Source organism: Orcinus orca, unplaced genomic scaffold (genome assembly GCF_937001465.1).
Source record: "Orcinus orca unplaced genomic scaffold, mOrcOrc1.1 scaffold_93, whole genome shotgun sequence".
NCBI classification, from domain to species: domain Eukaryota; kingdom Metazoa; phylum Chordata; class Mammalia; order Artiodactyla; family Delphinidae; genus Orcinus; species Orcinus orca.
The window spans coordinates 542,574-560,130 of NW_026043894.1; the positions used below are offsets into that span (position 1 = coordinate 542,574).

At 43.7% G+C, this 17,557-nt stretch overlaps 1 long non-coding RNA gene across 9 annotated transcripts in view; it reads right to left on the reverse strand.

The window, feature by feature from the left end:
• The window catches only part of LOC125963349 (uncharacterized), a 344,783-nt gene that overhangs the window by 150,701 nt on the left and 176,525 nt on the right, over window positions 1-17,557 (reverse strand). For 3 of the 9 annotated variants that reach the window (XR_007475179.1, XR_007475182.1, XR_007475186.1), the window contains exon 1: window positions 13,310-13,340. The exons of 3 other annotated variants lie outside the window; for them this stretch is intronic. This is a non-coding gene — a long non-coding RNA (uncharacterized LOC125963349). Of the gene's footprint in view, window positions 1-11,729; window positions 11,761-13,309; window positions 13,341-17,557 lie in introns of those variants that run through there. 3 more of the 9 variants (XR_007475178.1, XR_007475181.1, XR_007475185.1) reach the window with 1 other exon arrangement.

A 17,557-nucleotide genomic window follows, 5' to 3' on the forward strand; every position in this document is an offset into this window, starting at 1 on the left:
CAGCTCACAAGAAAGCGAGTTGAAGAAAGGAGCTCAGGGGCACCGTAATTCACAAACCTGCAGAGTTATAAATGACAGCTATCGTCCAAAAATATACTGAAGTAAGGCTGCAGGGAAGACTTGAAAGCGGGGCAGAATTGCAGGAAACCGATTTCAGAGAGTAGACTGGAATTGCACTTAAAGCATAGGAAAAGAGGCAGAACGTCGACAATGATGCACTTGGCCAAAAAGGGCATATGCATTTTTTCCTGAATATATTCAGGAAAAAACGCATACGCCCTTTTTGGCCAACCAAGCAAGCTTGCAAAGGAAATCTGCACTACAATGAAGTCTCACTTCCCCCTGGTCAAAAGGGCCATCTGAAAAAAGTGTAAAATCCAGAAAGGCAGGACAGGCCATGGAGTACTGGGAGCCTTGTTATGCTGATGGGCGGGATGTAAATTGCCAACAGCCACTCGGGAGAAGTGTATGGTGTTTCCTGAAACATCTAAAAAACAAAGCAACAGAGCCTAGGGCACTTCCACATATGGTCCTATAGCTTAGGGAAATCAAAATCAAAAAGACACAGCCACCCCTAAGTTTGGGATGGCTCTGTTTACAAGAACATCGTTTACGGTACAAGTTCAATATCGCAGAAAGTGAAAAATGGATAAAGAAGTTGTGGTACTTACGTACAATGCAATATCACTCAGCAATGAAATCTATGTCATCAGGCCCGTAGAAGCATAATGAGTGGATTCAGGTATGATGATTCTAACTGAAATAAGTCACACAGAAAAAGAAACATCATAAGATATCACTAATACACAGAATGTAAACTTGGCTACACAGGAACTGGATTACAAAACAGAACAGGGTCTCAAATTTAGAAAACCAACTTATGCTTGCTTAAGGGGAAAGGTGAGTTGGGGTGCTGCATAAAACCAGAGATTGAAATGAGCACAGATAAAGTTCCTTAAGCCAAATATGTAATAGACAAGAGCTACTCCTTGCTCAACGAAATGGACTCAAAACCCCATGTTAATCACCTTATAATGTACCTGACTAGTAAGTATCTTAAGACCTAAAGATTGCTATGTCTCTGAAAGAGAATCAAGTGTGAGTACAGGGTAATAAACGCAGCAATGATAGAATTGGAGAGGTTCGGTGAGCAAATGAAGACCCTTTGAAGTCATATTGCATGGTACCCATTCCACGGGTCTCAACTCTCCAGGTTTAAGGGATTCTTCCTTCAGCTAAAACATGCATGTGGAACCCAGAGTATGATCAACCGTGTGATCGGGAGACGTTTTCCAATATGTCTCAGTTGTCGTCCCCTGGTACTCGGGTGCAACATTCCAGACGCTTTAATAACACTCTCCCGACTTGGAGAGTCAGTGCCTTTAACCTCCTGTTTGGCCCCGTTTGCAATTTCTGCGGAAGATGAACAGGAATAGGGAGGACAAATGAGAGACTAGCTGGAGGTGTCTGGACGGGCAAATTTAACTCTCATTTCCCACCAGGAAGAGGTATTAACCAAAGGCTCAGTGTGCCGTGCCGGAAGTAGATTAGGGCCTGAAGCAATCCTGCGGTGTTGCGGCCAGCTCACAAGAAAGCGAGTTGAAGAAAGGAGCTCAGGGACACTGTAATTCACAAACCTGCAGAGTTATAAATGACAGCTATCGTCCAAAAGTATACTGAAGTAAGGCTGCCAAGAGGACTTGAAAGCAGGGCAGAATTGCAGGAAACCAATTTCAGGAGGTAGACTGGAATTGCATTTAAAGCATAGGAAAAGAGGCAGAACGTCTACAATGATGCACTTGGACAAAAAGGGCGTATGCGTTTTTTCTTGAATATATTCAGGAAAAAGCGCATACGCCCTTTTTGGCCAACCAAGCAAGCTTGCAAAGGAAATCTGCACTACAATGAAGTCTCACTTCTCCCCGGTCAAAAGGGCCATCTGAAAAAAGTGTAAAATCCAGAAAGGCAGGACAGGCCATGGAGAACTGGGAGCCTTGTTATGCTGACGGGCGGGATGTAAATTGCCAAGAGCCACTCGGGAGAAGTGTATGGTGTTTCCTGAATCATCTAAGAAACAAAGCAACAGAGCCTAGGGCACTTCCACTTATGGTCCTATAGCTTAGGGAAATTAAAATCAAAAAGACACAGCCACCCCAAAGTTTGGGACGGCTCTGCTTACAAGACCCTCGTTTACGGGACAAGTTCAATAACGCAGAAAGTGAAAAATGGATAAAGAAGTTTTGGTACTTACGTACAATGCAATATCACTCAGCAATGAAATCTATGTCATCAGTCCCGTAGCAGCATAATGAGTGGATTCAGGTATGATGATTCTAACAGAAATAAGTCACAAGAAAAAGAAACATCATAAGATATCATTTATACACGGAATGTAAACTTGGCTACACAGGAACTGGATTACAGAACAGAACAGGGTCTTAAATTTAGAAAACCAACTTATGCTTGCTTAAGGGGAAAGGTGAGTTGGGGTGCTGCATAAAACCAGAGATTGAAATGAGCACAGATAAAGTTCCTTAAGCCAAATATGTAATACATAAGAGCTACTCCTTGCTCAACGAAATGGACTCAACACCCCATATTAAACGCCTAAGAATGTACCTGACTAGTAAGTATCTTAAAACCTATGGATCGCTATGTCTCCGAAAGAGAATCAAGCGTGTGTACAGGGGCATAAACGCAGCAGTGATAGGATTGGAGAGGTTCGGTGAGCAAATGAAGACCCTTTGAAGTCATATTGCATGGTACCCATTCCACGGGTCTCAACTCTCCAGGTTTAAGGGATTCTTCCTTCACCTAAATCATACATGAGGAACCCAGAGTATGATCAACCGTGTGATCGGGAGACGTGTTCAAATATGTCTCAGTTCTCGTCCCCTGGTACTCGGGTGCAACATTCCAGACGCTTTACTAACACTCTCCCGACTTGGAGAGTCAGTGCCTTTAACCTCCTGTTTGGCCCAGTTTGCAATTTCTGCGGAAGATGAACAGGAATAGGGAGAACCAATGAGAGACTAGCTGGAGGTGTCTGGACGGGCAAATTTAACTCTCATTTCACACCAGGAAGAGGAATTAACCAAAGGCTCAGCGTGCCGTGCCGGAACCAGATTAGGGCCTGAAGCAATCTTGCGGTGTTGCGGCCAGCTCACAAGAAAGCGAGTTGAAGAAAGGAGCTCAGGGGCACTGTAATTCACAAACCTGCAGAGTTATAAATGACAGCTATCGTCCAAAAATATACTGAAGTAAGGCTGCCAAGAGGACTTGAAAGCGGGCCAGAATTGCAGGAAACCGATTTCAGGAGGTAGACTGGAATTGCATTTAAAGCATAGGAAAAGAGGCAGAACGTCGACAATGATGCTCTTGGCCATAAAGTGCGTATGCGTTTTTTCCTGAATATATTCAGGAAAAAACGCATACGCCCATTTTGGCCAACCAAGCAAGCTTGCAAAGGAAATCTGCACTACAATGAAGTCTCACTTCCCCCCGGTCAAAAGGGCCATCTGAAAAAAGTGTAAAATCCAGAAAGGCAACACAGGCCATGGAGAACTGGGAGCCTTGTTATGCTGATGGGCGGGATGTAAATTGCCAACAGCCACTTGGGAGAAGTATATGGTGTTTCCTGAAACATCTAAGAAACAAAGCAACAGAGCCTAGGGCACTTCCACTTATCTCCCTAAAGCTTTGGGAAATTAAAATCAAAAAGACACAGCCACCCCTATGTTTGGGACAGCTCTGTTTAGAAGAAACTCGTTTAAGGGACTAGTTCAATATCGCAGAAAGTGAAAAATGGATAAAGAAGTTGTGATACTTACGTACAATGCAATATCACTCAGCAATGAAATCTGTGTCATCAGGCCCGTAGCAGCATAATGAGTGGATTCAGGTATGATGATTCTAACTGAAATAAGTCACACAGAAAAAGAAACATCATAAGATATCACTAATACACGGAATGTAAACTTGGCTACAGAGGAACTGGATTACAAAAGAGAACAGGGTCTCAAATTTAGAAAACCAACTTATGCTTGCTTAAGGGGAAAGGTGAGTTGGGGTGCTGCATAAAACCAGAGATGGAAATGAGCACAGATAAAGTTCCTTAAGCCAAATATGGAATAGACAAGAGCTACTCCTTGCTCAACGAAATGGACTCAACACCCCATATTAAACACCTAAGAATGTACCTGACTAGTAAGTATATTAAAAGCTATGGATCACTATGTCTCCGAAAGAGAATCAAGCGTGTGTACAGGGGCATAAACCCAGCAGTGATAGGATTGCAGAGGTTCGGTGAGCAAATGAAGACCCTTTGAAGTCATATTGCATAGTACCCATTCCACGGGTCTCAACTCTCCAGGTTTAAGGGATTCTTCCTTCAGCTAAATCATGCATGTGGAACCCAGAGTATGATCAACCGTGTGATCGGGAGACGTGTTCCAATATGTCTCAGTTCTCGTCCCCTGGTACTCGGTTGCAACATTCCAGACGCTTTACTAACACTCTCCAGACTTGGAGAGTCAGTGCCTTTAACCTCCTGTTAGGCCCAGTTTGCAATTTCTGTGGAAGATGAACAGGAATAGGGAGAACCAATGAGAGACTAGCTGGAGGTGTCTGGAGGGGCAAATTTAACTCTCATTTCCCACCAGGAAGAGGAATTAACCAAAGGCTCAGCGTGCCGTGCCGGAACCAGATTAGGGCCTGAATCAATCCTGCAGTGTTGCGGCCAGCTCACAAGAAAGCGAGTTGAAGAAAGGAGCTCAGGGGCACTGTAATTCACAAACCTGCAGAGTTATAAATGACAGCTATCGTCCAAAAATATACTGAAGTAAGGCTGCCAAGAGGACTTGAAAGCGGGCCAGAATTGCAGGAAACCGATTTCAGGAGGTAGAGTGGAATTGCATTTAAAGCATAGGAAAAGAGGCAGAACGTCGACAATGATGCACTTGGCCAAAAAGGGCGTATGCGTTTTTTCCTGAATATATTCAGGAAAAAACGCATACGCCCTTTTTGGCCAACCAAGCAAGCTTGCAAAGGAAATCTGCACTACCATGAAGTCTCACTTCCCCCTGGTCAAAAGGGCCATCTGAAAAAAGTGTAAAATCCAGAAAGGCTGGACAGGCCACGGAGTACTGGGAGCCTTGTTATGCTGATGGGCGGGATGTAAATTGCCAACAGCCACTCGGGAGAAGTGTATGGTGTTTCCTGAAACATCTAAAAAACAAAGCAACAGAGCCTAGGGCACTTCCACATATGGTCCTATAGCTTAGGGAAATCAAAATCAAAAAGACACAGCCACCCCTAAGTTTGGGATGGCTCTGTTTACAAGAACCTCGTTTACGGTACAAGTTCAATATCGCAGAAAGTGAAAAATGGATAAAGAAGTTGTGGTACTTACGTACAATGCAATATCACTCAGCAATGAAATCTATGTCATCAGGCCCGTAGCAGCATAATGAGTGGATTCAGGTATGATGATTCTAACTGAAATAAGTCACACAGAAAAAGAAACATCATAAGATATCACTAATACACGGAATGTAAACTTGGCTACACAGGAATTGGATTACAAAACAGAACAGGGTCTCAAATTTAGAAAACCAACTTATGCTTGCTTAAGGGGAAAGGTGAGTTGGGGTGCTGCGTAAAACCAGAGATTGAAATGAGCACAGATAAAGTTCCTTAAGCCAAATATGGAATAGACAAGAGCTACTCCTTGCTCAACGAAATGGACTCAACACCCCATGTTAATCACCTTATAATGTACCTGACTAGTAAGTATCTTAAGACCTAAAGATTGCTATGTCTCTGAAAGAGAATCAAGTGTGAGTACAGGGTAATAAACGCAGCAGTGATAGGATTGGAGAGGTTCGGTGAGCAAATGAAGACCCTTTCAAGTCATATTGCATGGTACCCATTCCACGGGTCTCAACTCTCCAGGTTTAAGGGATTCTTCCTTCAGCTAAAACATGCATGTGGAACCCAGAGTATGATCAACCGTGTGATCGGGAGACGTTTTCCAATATGTCTCAGTTCTCGTCCCCTGGTACTCGGGTGCAACATTCCAGACGCTTTACTAACACTCTCCCGACTTGGAGAGTCAGTGCCTTTAACCTCCTGTTTGTCCCAGTTTGCAATTTCTGCGGAAGATGAACAGGAATAGGGAGGACAAATGAGAGACTAGCTGGAGGTGTCTGGACGGGCAAATTTAACTCTCATTTCCCACCAGGAAGAGGTATTAACCATAGGCTCAGTGTGCCATGCCGGAAGTAGATTAGGGCCTGAAGCAATCCTGCGGTGTTGCGGACAGCTCACAAGAAAGCGAGTTTAAGAAAGGAGCTCAGGGGCAGTGTAATCACAAACCTGCAGTGTTATAAATGACAGCTATCGTCCAAAAATATACTGAAGGAAGGCTGCCAAGAGGACTTGAAATTGGCGCAGAATTGCAGGAAACCGATTTCAGGAGGTAGACTGGAATTGCATTTAAAGCATAGGAAAAGAGGCAGAACGTCGACAATGATGCACTTGGACAAAAAGGGCGTATGGGTTTTTTCCTGAATATATTCAGGAAAAAACGCATACGCACTTTTTGGCCAACCAAGCAAGCTTGCAAAGGAAATCTGCACTACAATGAAGTCTCACTTCCCCCGGGTCAAAATGGCCATCTGAAAAAAGTATAAAATCCAGAAAGGCAGGACAGGCCATGGAGAACTGGGAGCCTTGGTATGCTGATGGGCGGGATGTAAATTGCCAACAGCCACTCGGGAGAAGTGTATGGTGTTTCCTGAAACATCTAAAAAACAAAGCAACAGAGCCTAGGGCACTTCCACTTATGGTCCTATAGCTTAGGGAAATTAAAATCAAAAAGACACAGCCACCCCAAAGTTTGGGACGGCTCTGTTTACAAGAACCTCGTTTACGGTAGAAGTTCAATATCGCAGAAAGTGAAAAATGGATAAAGAAGTTGTGGTACTTAATTACAATGCAATATCACTCAGCAATGAAATCTATGTCATCAGGCCCTTAGCAGCATAATGAGTGGATTCAGGTATGATGATTCTAACTGAAATAAGTCACACAGAAAAAGAAACATAAGATATCACTAATACACGGAATGTAAACTTGGCTACACAGGACCTGGATTACAAAACAGAAGAGGGTCTCAAATTTAGAAAACCAACTTATGCTTGCTTAAGGGGAAAGGTGAGTTGGGGTGATGCATAAAACCAGAGATTGAAATGAGCACAGATAAAGTTCCTTAAGCCAAATATGGAATAGACAAGAGCTACTCCTTGCTCAACGAAATGGACTCAACACCCCATATTAAACGCCTAAGAATGTACCTGACTAGTAAGTATCTTAAAACCTATGGATCGCTATGTCTCCGAAAGACAATCAAGCGTGTGTACAGGGGCATAAACGCAGCAGTGATAGGATTGCAGAGGTTCGGTGAGCAAATGAAGACCCTTTGAAGTCATATTGCATGGTACCCATTCCACGGGTCTCAACTCTCCAGGTTTAAGGGATTCTTCCTTCAGCTAAAACATGCATGTGGAACCCAGAGTATGATCAACCGTGTGATCGGGAGACATGTTCCAATATGTCTCAGTTCTCGTCCCCTGGTACTCGGGTGCAACATTCCAGCTGCTTTACTAACTCTCTCCCAACTTGGAGAGTCAGTGCCTTTAACCTCCTGTTTGGCCCAGTTTGCAATTTCCGCGGAAGATGAACAGGAATAGGGAGAACCAATGAGAGACTAGCTGGAGGTGTCTGGACGGGCAAATTTAACTCTCATTTCCCACCAGGAAGAGGAATTAACCAAAGGCTCAGCATGCCGTGCTGGAACCAGATTAGGGCCTGAAGCAATCCTGCGGAGTTGCGGCCAGCTCACAAGAAAGCGAGTTGAAGAAAGGAGCTCAGGGGCACTGTAATTCACAAACCTGCAGAGTTATAAATGACAGCTATCGTCCAAAAATATACTGAAGTAAGGCTGCCAAGAGGACTTGAAAGCGGGGCAGAATTGCAGAAAATCGATTTCAGGAGGTAGACTGGAATTGCATTTAAAGCATAGGAAAAGAGGCAGAACGTCCACAATGATGCACTTGGACAAAAAGGGTGTATGCGTTTTTTCCTGAATATATTCAGGAAAAAACGCATACACCCTTTTTGGCCAACCAAGCAAGCTTGCAAAGGAAATCTGCACTACAATGAAGTCTCACTTCCCCCCAGTCAAAAGGGCCATCTGAAAAAAGTGTAAAATCCAGAAAGGCAGGACAGGCCATGGAGAACTGGGAGCCCTGTTATGCTGATGGGCGGGATGTAAATTGCCAACAGCCACTCGGGAGAAGTGTATGGTGTTTCCTGAAACATCTAATAAACAAAGCAACAGAGCCTAGGGCACTTCCACCTAGGGTCCTATAGCTTAGGGAAATTAAAATCAAAAAGACACAGCCACCCCAAAGTTTGGGATGGCTCTGTTTACAAGAACCTCGTTTACGGTACAAGTTCAATATCGCAGAAAGCGAAAAACGGATAAAGAAGTTGTGGTACTTACGTACAATGAAATATCACTCAGCAATGAAATCTATGTCATCAGGCCCGTAGTAGCATAATGAGTGGATTCAGGTATGATGATTCTAACTGAAATAAGTCACACAGAAAAAGAAACATCATAAGATATCACTCATGCACGGAATGTAAACTTGGCTACACAGGAACTGAATTACAAAACAGAAGAAGGTCTCAAATTTAGAAAACCAACTTATGCTTGCTTAAGGGGAAAGGTGAGATGGGGTGCTGCATAAAATCAGAGATTGAAATGAGCACAGATAAGGTTCCTTAAGCCAAATATGTAATAGACAAGAGCTACTCCTTGTTCAACGAAATGGACTCAACTCCCCATATTAAACGTCCAAGAATGTACCTGACTAGTAAGTATCTTAAAACCTATGGATTGCTATTTCTCTGAAAGAGAATCAAGCATGTGTACAGGGGCATAAATGCAACAGTGATAGGATTGGAGAGGTTCGGTGAGCAAACAAAGACCCTTTGAAGTCATATTGCACGGTAGCCATTCCACGGGTCTCAACTCTCCAGGTTTAAGGGATTGTTCCTTCAGCTAAAACATGCATGTGGAACTCAGAGTATGATCAACCGTGAGATCGGGAGACATGTTCCAATATGTCTCAGTTCTCGTCCCCTGGTACTCGGGTGCAACATTCCAGACGCTTAACTAACACTCTCCCGACTTGGAGAGTCAGTGCCTTTAACCTCCTGTTTGGCCCAGTTTGCAATTTCTGCGGAAGATGAACAGGAATAGGGAGAACCAATGAGAGACTAGCTGGAGGTGTCTGGACGGGCAAATTTAACTCTCATTTCCCACCAGGAAGAGGATTTAACCAAAGGCTCAGCGTGCCGTGCCAGAACCAGATTGGGGCCTGAAGCAATCCTGCGGTGTTGCGGCCAGCTCACAAGAAAGCGAGTTGAAGAAAGGAGCTCAGGGGCACTGTAATTCACAAACCTGCAGAGTTATAAATGACAGCTATCGTCCAAAAATATACTGAAGTAAGGCTGCCAAGAGGACTTGAAAGCGGGGCAGAATTGCAGGAAACCGATTTCAGGAGGTACACTGGAATTGCATTTAAAGCATAGGAAAAGAGGCAGAACGTCGACAATGATGCACTTGGCCAAAAAGGGCGTATGCGTTTTTACCTGAATATATTCAGGAAAAAACGCATACGCCCTTTTTGGCCAACCAAGCAAGCTTGCAAAGGAAATCTGCACTACAATGAAGTCTCACTTCCCCCGGTCAAAAGGGCCATCTGAAAAAAGTGTAAAATCCAGAAAGGCAGGACAGGCCATGGAGAACAGGGAGCCTTGTTGTGCTGATGGGCGGGATGTAAATTGCCAACAGCCAATCGGGAGAAGTGTATGGTGTTTCCTGAAACATCTAAAAAACAAAGCAACAGAGCCTAGGGCACTTCCACTTATGGTCCTATAGCTTAGGGAAATTAAAACCAAAAAGACACAGCCACCCCAAAGTTTGGGATGGCTCTGTTTACAAGAACCTCGTTTACGGTACAAGTTCAATATCGCAGAAAGCGAAAAATGGATAAAGAAGTTGTGGTACTTACGTACAATGCAATATCACTCAGCAATGAAATCTATGTCATCAGGCTCGTAGCAGCATAATGAGTGTATTCAGGTATGATGATTCTAACTGAAATAAGTCACACAGAAAAAGAAACATCATAAGATATCACTAATACACGGAATGTAAACTTGGCTACACAGGAACTGGATTACAAAACAGAACAGGGTCTCAAATTCAGAAAACCAACTTATGCTTGCTTAAGGGGAAAGGTGAGTTGGGCTTCTGCATAAAACCAGAGATTGAAATGAGCACAGATAAAGTTCCTTAAGCCAAATATGTAATATACAAGAGCTACTCCTTGCTCAACGAAATGGACTCAACACCCCATATTAAACGCCTAATAATGTACCTGACTAGTAAGTATCTTAAAAGCTATGGATTGCTATGTCTCCAAAAGAGAATCAAGCATGTGTACAGGGGCATAAACGCAGCAGTGATAGGATTGGAGAGGTTCGGTGAGCAAATGAAGACCCTTTGAAGTCATATTGCATGGTACCCATTCCACGGGTCTCAACTCTCCAGGTTTAACGGATTCTTCCTTCAGCTAACACATGCATGTGGAACCCAGACTATGATCAACCATTTGATCGGGAGACGTGTTCAAATATGTCTCAGGTCTCGTCCCCTGGGACTCAGGTGCAACATTCCAGACGCTTTACTAACACTCTCCCGACTTGGAGAGTCAGTGCCTTTAAACTCCTGTTTGGCCCAGTTTGCAATTTCTGCGGAAGATGAACAGGAATAGGGAGAACCAATGAGAGACTAGCTGGAGGTGTGTGGATGGGCAAATTTAACTCTCATTTCCCAACTGGAAAAGGAATTAACCAAAGTCTCAGCGTGCCCTGATGGAACCAGATTAGGGTCTGAAGCAATCCAGCGGTGTTGCGGCCAGCTCACAAGAAAGCGAGTTGAAGAAAGGAGCTCAGGGGCACTGTAATTCACAAATCTGTAGAGTTATAAATGACAGCTATGGTCCAAAAATATACTGAAGTAAGGCTGCCAAGAGGACTTGAAAGTGGGGCAGAATTGCAGGAAACCGATCTCAGGAGGTAGACTGGAATTGCATTTAAAGCATAGGAAAAGAGGCAGAAGGTCCACAATGATGCACTTGGCCAAAAAGGGTGTATGCGTTTTTTCCTGAATATATTCAGGAAAAAACGCATACGCCCTTTTTGGCCAACCAACCAAGATTGCAAAGGAAATCTGCACTACAATGAAGTCTCACTTCCTGCCGGACAAAAGGGCAATCTGAAAAAAGTGTAAAATCCAGAAAGGCAGGACAGGCCATGGAGAACTGGGAGCCTTGTTATGCTGATGGGCGGGATGTAAATTGCCAACAGCCAATCTGGAGAAGTGTATGGTGTTTCCAGAAACATCTAAAAAACAAAGCAACAGAGCCTAGGGCACTTCCACTTATGGTCCTATAGCTTAGGGAAATTAAAATCAAAAAGACACAGCCACCCCAAAGTTTGGGACGGCTCTGTTTACAAGAACCTCGTTTACGGTAGAAGTTCAATATCGCAGAAAGTGAAGAATGGATAAAGATGTTGTGGTACTTACGTACAAAGCAATATCACTCAGCAATGAAATCTATGTCATCACGCCCGTAGCAGCATAATGAGTGGATTCAGGTATGATGATTCTAACTGAAATAAGTCACACAGAAAAAGAAACATCATAAGATATCACTAATACATGGAATGTAAACTTGGCTACAAAGTAACTGAATTACAAAACAGAACAGGGTCTCAAATTTAGAAAACCAACTTATGCTTGCTTAAGGGGAAAGGTGAGTTGGGGTGCTGCATAAAACCAGAGATTGAAATGAGCACAGATAAAGTTCCTTAAGCCAAATATGTAATAGACAAGAGCTACTCCTTGCTCAACGAAATGGACTCAACACCCCATATTAAAAGCCTAAGAATGTACCTGACTAGTAAGTATCTTAAAACCTATGGATTGCTATGTCTCCGAAAGAGGATCAGGCGTGTGTACAGGGGAATAAATGCAGCAGTGATAGGATTGGAGAGGTTCACTGAGCAAACGAAGACCCTTTGAAGTCATATTGCATAGAACCCATTCCACGGGTCTCAAATCTCCAGGTTTAAGGGATTCTTCCTTCAGCTAAAACATGCATGTGTAACCCAGAGTATGATCAACCGTGTGATCAGGAGATGTGTTCCAATTAGTCTCAGTTCTCGTCCACTGGTACTCGGGTGCAACATTCCAGACGCTTAACTAACACTCTCCCGACTTGGAGAGTCAGTGCCTTTAACCTCCTGTTTGGCCCAGTTTGCAATTTCTGCGGAAGATAAACAGGAATAGGGAGAACCAATGAGAGACTAGCTGGAGGTGTCTGAACGGGCAAATTTAACTCTCATTTCCCACCAGGAAGAGGAATTAAGCAAAGGCTCAGCGTGCCGTGCCGGAACCAGATTAGGGCCTGAAGCAATCCTGTGGTGTTGCGGCCAGCTCACAAGAAAGCGAGTTGAAGAAAGGAGCTCAGGGGCACTGTAATTCACAAACCTGCAGAGTTATAAATGACAGCTATCGTCCAAAAATATACTGAAGTAAGGCTGCCAAGAGGACTTGAAAGCGGGGCAGAATTGCAGGAAACTGATTTCAGTAGGCAGACTGGAATTGCATTTAAAGCATAGGAAAAGAGGCAGAACGTCGACAATGATGCACTTGGCCAAAAAGGGCGTATGCGTTTTTTCCTGAATATATTCAGGAAAAAACGCATACGCCCTTTTTGGCCAACAAAGCAAGCTTGCAAAGGAAATCTGCACTACAATGAAGTCTCACTTCCCCCCGGTCAAAAGGGCCATCTGAAAAAAGTGTAAAATCCAGAAAGGCAGGACAGGCCATGGAGAACTGGGAGCCTTGTTGTGCTGATGGGCGGGATGTAAATTGCCAACAGCCACTCGGGAGAAGTGTATGGTGTTTCCTGAAACATCTAAAAAACAAAGCATCAGAGCCTAGAGCACTTACACTTATGGTCCTATAGATTAGGGAAATTAAAATAAAAAAGACACAGCCACCACAAAGTTTGGGAAGGCTCTGTTTACAAGAACCTCATTTACGGTACAAGTTCAATATCGCAGAAAGCGAAAAATGGATAAAGAAGTTGTGGTACTTACGTACAAAGCAATATCACTCAGCAATGAAATCTATGTCATCAGGCCCGTAGCAGCATAATGAGTGGATTCAGGTATGATGATTCTAACTGAAATAAGTCACACAGAAAAAGAAACATCATAAGATATCACTAATACATGTAATGTAAACTTGGCTACACAGGAACTGAATTACAAAACAGAACAGGGTCTCAAATTTAGAAAACCAACTTATGCTTGCTTAAGGGGAAAGGTGAGTTGGGGTGCTGCATAAAACCAGAGATTGAAATGAGCACAGATAAAGTTCCTGAAGCCAAATATGTAATAGACAAGAGCTACTCCTTGCTCAACGAAATGGACTCAACACCCCATATTAAAAGCCTAAGAATGTACCTGACTAGTAAGTATCTTAAAACCTATGGATTGCTATGTCTCCGAAAGAGAATCAAGCGTGTGTACAGGGGAATAAATGCAGCAGTGACAGGATTGGAGAGGTTCGGTGTGCAAACGAAGACCCTTTGAAGTCATATTGCATAGTACCCATTCCACGGGTCTCAACTCTCCAGGTTTAAGGGATTCTTCCTTCAGCTAAAACATGCATGTGAAAACCACAGTATGATCAACTGTGTGATCGGGAGACGTGTTCCAATGTCTCAGTTCTCGTCCCCTGGTACTCGGGTGCAACATTCCAGACGCTTTACTAACACTCTCCTGACTTGGAGAGTCAGTGCCTTTAACCTCCTGTTTGACCCAGTTTGCAAATTCCGCGGAAGATGAACAGTAATAGGGAGAACCGATGAGAGACTAGCTGGAGGTGTCTGGACGGGGAAATTTAACTCTCATTTACAACCAGGAAGAGGAATTAACCAAAGGCTCAGCGTGCCGTGCCGGAACCAGATTAGGGCCTGAAGCAATACTGCGGTGTTGCGGCCAGCTCACAAGAAAGCGAGTTGAAGAAAGGAGCTCAGGGGCACTGTAATTCACAAACCTGCAGAGTTATAAATGACAGCTATCGTCCAAAAATACACTGAAGTAAGGCTGCCAAGAGGACTTGAAAACCGGGCAGAATTGCAGGAAACCGCTTTCAGGAGGTAGACTGGAATTGCATTTAAAGCATAGGAAAAGAGGCAGATAGTCGACAATGATGCACTTGGCCAAAAAGGGCGTATGCATTTTTTCCTGAATATATTCAGGAAAAAACGCATATGCCCTCTTTGTCCAACCAAGCAAGCTTGCACAGGAAATCTGCACTACAATGAAGTCTCACTTCCCCCCGGTCAAAAGGGACATCTGAAAAAAGTGTAAAATCCAGAAAGGCAGGACAGGCCATGGAGAACTGGGAGCCTTGTTATGCTGATGGGCGGGATGTAAATTGCCAACAGCCACTTGGGAGAAGTGTATGGTGTTTCTTGAAACATCTAAAAAACAAAGCAACAGAGCCTAGGGCACTTCCACTTATGGTCCTATAGCTTAGGGAAATTAAAATCAAAAAGACACAGCCACCCCAAAGTTTGGGACGGCTCTGTTGACAAGAACCTCGTTTACGGTACAAGTTCAATATCGCAGAAAGCGAAAAACGGATAAAGAAGTTGTGGTACTTACGTACAATGCAATATCACTCAGGAATGAAATCTATGTCATCAGGCCCATAGCAGCATAATGAGTGGATTCAGGTATGATGATTCTAACTGATATAAGTCACACAGAAAAAGAAACATCATAAGATATCACTAATAAACGGAATGTAAACTTGGCTACACAGGAACTGGATTACAAAAGAGAGCAGTGTCTGAAATTTAGAAAACAAACTTATGCTTGCTTAAGGGGAAAGGTGAGTTGGGGTGCTGCATAAAACCAGAGACTGAAATGAGCACAGATAAACTTCCTTAAGCCAAATATGTAATAGACAAGAGCTACTCCTTGCTAAACGAAATGGGCTCAACACCCCATATTAAACGCCTAACAATGTGGCTGACTAGTAAGTATCTTAAAACTTATGGATTGCTATGTCTCCAAAAGAGAATCAAGCGTGTGTACAGTGGTAGAAACGCAGCAATGATAGGATTGGAGAGGTTCGGTGAGCAAATGAAGACCCTTTGAAGTCATATTGCATGGTACCCATTCCACGGGTCTCAACTCTCCAGGTTTAAGGGATTCTTCCTTCAGCTAAATCATGCATGTGGAACCCAGAGTATGATCAACCATGTGATATGGCGACGTGTTCCAATATGTCTCAGTGCTCGTCCCCTGGTACTTGGTTGCAACATTCCAGATGCTTTACTAACACTCTCCCGACTTGGAGAGTCAGTGCCTTTAACTTCCTGTTTGGCCCAGTTTGCAATTTCTGCGGAAGATGAACAGGAATAGGGAGAACCAATGAGAGACTAGCTGGAGGTGTCTGGACGGACAAATTTAACTCTCATTTCCCACCAGGAAGAGGAATTAACCAAAGGCTCAGAGTGCCATGCCGGAACCAGATTAGGGCCTGAAGCAATCCTGCGGTGTTGCGGCCAGCTCACAAGAAAGCGAGTTGAAGAAAGGAGCTCAGGGGCACTGTAATTAACAAACCTGCAGAGTTATAAATGACAGCTATCGTCCAAAAATATACTGAAGTAAGGCTGCCAAGAGGACTTGAAAGCGGGGCAGAATTGCAGGAAACTGATTTCAGTAGGCAGACTGGAATTGCATTTAAAGCATAGGAAGAGGCAGAACGTCGACAATGATGCACTTGGCCAAAAAGGGCGTATGCGTTTTTCCTGAATATATTCAGGAAAAAACGCATACACACTTTTTGGCCAACCAAGAAAGCTTGCAAAGGAAATCTACACTACAATGAAGTCTCACATCCCCCCGGTCAAAAGGGCCATCTCAAAAAAAGTGTAAAATCCAGAAAGGCAGGACAGGCCATGGAGAACTGGGAGCCTTGTTGTGCTGATGAGCGGGATGTAAATTGCCAACAGCCACTCTGGAGAAGTGTATGGTATTTCCTGAAACATCTGAAAAACAAACCATCAGAGCCTAGGGCACTTCCACTTATGGTCCTATAGCTTAGGGATATTAAAATCAAAAAGACACAGCCACCCCAAAGTTTGGAACGGCTCTGTTTACCAGAACCACGTTTACGTTACAAGTTCAATATCAGAGAAAGTGAAAAATGGATAAAGAAGTTGTGGTACTTACGTACAATGCAATATCACTCAGAAATGAAATCTATGTCATCAGGCCCGTAGCAGCATAATGAGTGGATTCAGGTATGATGATTCTAACTGAAATAAGTCACACAGAAAAAGAAACATCATAAGATATCACTAATACACGGAATGTAAACTTGGCTACACAGGAACTGAATTACAAAACAGAACAGGGTCTCAAATTTAGAAAACCAACTTATGCTTGCTTAAGGGGAAAGGTGAGTTGGGGTGCTGCATAAAACCAGAGATTGAAATGAGCACAGATAAAGTTCCTGAAGCCAAATATGTAATAGACAAGAGCTACTCCTTGCTCAACGAAATGGACTCAACACCCCATATTAAAAGCCTAAGAATGTACCTGACTAGTAAGTATCTTAAAACCTATGGATTGCTATGTCTCCGAAAGAGAATCAAGCGTGTGTACAGGGGAATAAATGCAGCAGTGACAGGATTGGAGAGGTTCGGTGTGCAAACGAAGACCCTTTGAAGTCATATTGCATAGTACCCATTCCACGGGTCTCAACTCTCCAGGTTTAAGGGATTCTTCCTTCAGCTAAAACATGCATGTGAAAACCACAGTATGATCAACTGTGTGATCGGGAGACGTGTTCCAATGTCTCAGTTCTCGTCCCCTGGTACTCGGGTGCAACATTCCAGACGCTTTACTAACACTCTCCTGACTTGGAGAGTCAGTGCCTTTAACCTCCTGTTTGACCCAGTTTGCAAATTCCGCGGAAGATGAACAGTAATAGGGAGAACCGATGAGAGACTAGCTGGAGGTGTCTGGACGGGGAAATTTAACTCTCATTTACAACCAGGAAGAGGAATTAACCAAAGGCTCAGCGTGCCGTGCCGGAACCAGATTAGGGCCTGAAGCAATACTGCGGTGTTGCGGCCAGCTCACAAGAAAGCGAGTTGAAGAAAGGAGCTCAGGGGCACTGTAATTCACAAACCTGCAGAGTTATAAATGACAGCTATCGTCCAAAAATACACTGAAGTAAGGCTGCCAAGAGGACTTGAAAACCGGGCAGAATTGCAGGAAACCGCTTTCAGGAGGTAGACTGGAATTGCATTTAAAGCATAGG